The sequence below is a fragment of the Tamandua tetradactyla genome, chromosome 8, assembly GCF_023851605.1.
Source record: "Tamandua tetradactyla isolate mTamTet1 chromosome 8, mTamTet1.pri, whole genome shotgun sequence".
NCBI lineage: Eukaryota > Metazoa > Chordata > Mammalia > Pilosa > Myrmecophagidae > Tamandua > Tamandua tetradactyla.
In genome coordinates, this window is record NC_135334.1 from 126,507,110 (window position 1) to 126,509,148 (window position 2,039).

General features: G+C 33.4%; 1 pseudogene; it reads left to right on the forward strand.

Annotated features, from left to right (window-relative positions):
• Window positions 1-224: 224 nt before the first annotated feature.
• On the forward strand, window positions 225-1,169 carry LOC143643818 (olfactory receptor 8H1-like; annotated as a pseudogene).
• The last annotated feature ends 870 nt before the right edge of the window (window positions 1,170-2,039 follow it).

Genomic DNA, 2,039 nt, shown 5'->3' on the forward strand with positions numbered 1-2,039 from the left:
TCTGTTAGATAAAATGTGAGTGATATTTTATATTTAATTTATATTTGCAGTCAAAGTGAGAATTTGGGGACTCATTTTGCAAACTACACTTTTTTTATAAATTTCTATGAGTATGAAATTAATTTTTAAAAGTTCAAGATCATTCCATAAACATAAGAATTTTTTCAAGTCATTCATTCCAAGTATCATATTTGATTTCCCAACATTTACCACAGTTGAACACTATGGGAAGTAGGAATAGCACAAATGTGACTGACTTCATCCTATGGGATTGACAGACTCTGAAGAGATTCAAAGGGTCCTTGTTATGTTAATTCTCCTGATACACCTGATTGCTGTGCTGGGAATTCAGCGATGATACTGGTAATTTGCCTGGATCTCCAGCTTCACACCCCCATGTACTTTTTCCTCAGTCACCTGTCATTCCTTGACATCTGCTTCTCAACTGTCATCACTCCTAAAACTTTAGAGAACTTACTGAATTCCAAGAAGCATATTTCATTATCAGGTTGCTTCACCCAGATGTCTTTTTTTGTCTTCTTGGGTGGAATTGAGTGTTTCCTTCTGTCTTCAATGACCTATGACCACTATGTGGCCATCTGCAATCCTCTTCAGTACCCGGTTGTTATGTCCCTGGACTCTGCCGTGCTCTCATCACTGGGTCCTATATGATGGGTTTTATGGACTCATTGGTCAATGTTCTTTGCATAACCAGTTTACATTTCTGCAAATCCAATGTAATTCATCACTTTTTCTGTGACATAATTCCAATTTTAGCTCTTTCTTGCACTGATACTCATGAAAATGAAATCATGATATTCATTCTTGCTGTCTGCACTGTAGTGGTGTCTCTTATCACAATCTCTGTGTCCTATGTGTCCATCCTGTCTACTATCCTGAAAATTAATTCCACTTCAGGAAAGCGCAAAGCCTCCTCTACTTGTGCCTCCCACCTCCTGGGAATCATCATCTTTTACCCCACTATTATTTTTACTTATTTAAAACCAAGTAAGTCTTACTCCTTGGGAAAGGATCAAGTGGCCTCTGTGTTTTATACTAAGGTGATCCCCATGCTGAATCCACTCATTTATAGTCTTAGAAACAAAGAAGTGAAAAATGCTGTCATTAGAGTCATACAGAAGAGAGAGAGCTCCAGGCAATTGAAATGATACAGATGCTGAACATTCAAGTTTATCTTTTCTTTTTTCTGTTGGTTATTTACTTGGTCTCTCTATAAAAATAATAGCATCCTTTAAATAATTTGCATTTCTTTTGTGCTGTCTTCTGTACCACTGAACATGACTTAGAATATTTCCAAGAATATGTTTAGAAATTTGCATAGTAATTGAAAACCATGAAATATATGCATTACCTTTTGTCTAAATATATGTTTTTAAGGTCAGCTGCTATGAAAAAAAATCTATGGTGTAATATTTCAAATTGTATCATCAAAATCTCCATGTATGCATCAATTTCAGAGAATTTCATTATGGAGGGCAATTTCAGAAGTTATTCCATTTATTCTGTAGAAAGAAATACAGTAGGATTGTAAAGAGTGCTGCTTTGGATTAGGGAATCCAGTGATTAGATTCTAGATCTGCCAGCTGTCTAGCAGAATTTCCTTTGTTAAGTCACTGAGGGTTTAAATCTCAGTTTCCTTAATTGAAAAAGAAAAATAATAATTCTAAATCCATAGTTATTGTAAAGATTAAATCAGAATATGAATGTGAAGTATTTAATGTAGTATTGATAATTTGTGACCACCATCATCAGAATAATCATTTTTGCAAAAATTTTGGATACTCTATTTTTGTTATGAAAATATTCACTGGTGTTTCATGACTACTTTTGGTCAATCTTATTGATAAACAAATAGCTGGAAAAGGAAAACAGCATTTCAAACATTTGGTATTTTAGCAAATTAAAATATTGTGATAGAACTCGTTTATAGAAAAAATGCATATATGAACATTGAAGAATATTTGGCAAATATTTTTAAATAGTGTAGCTAATAAAACTATTCTAAAAATTATTTTCAT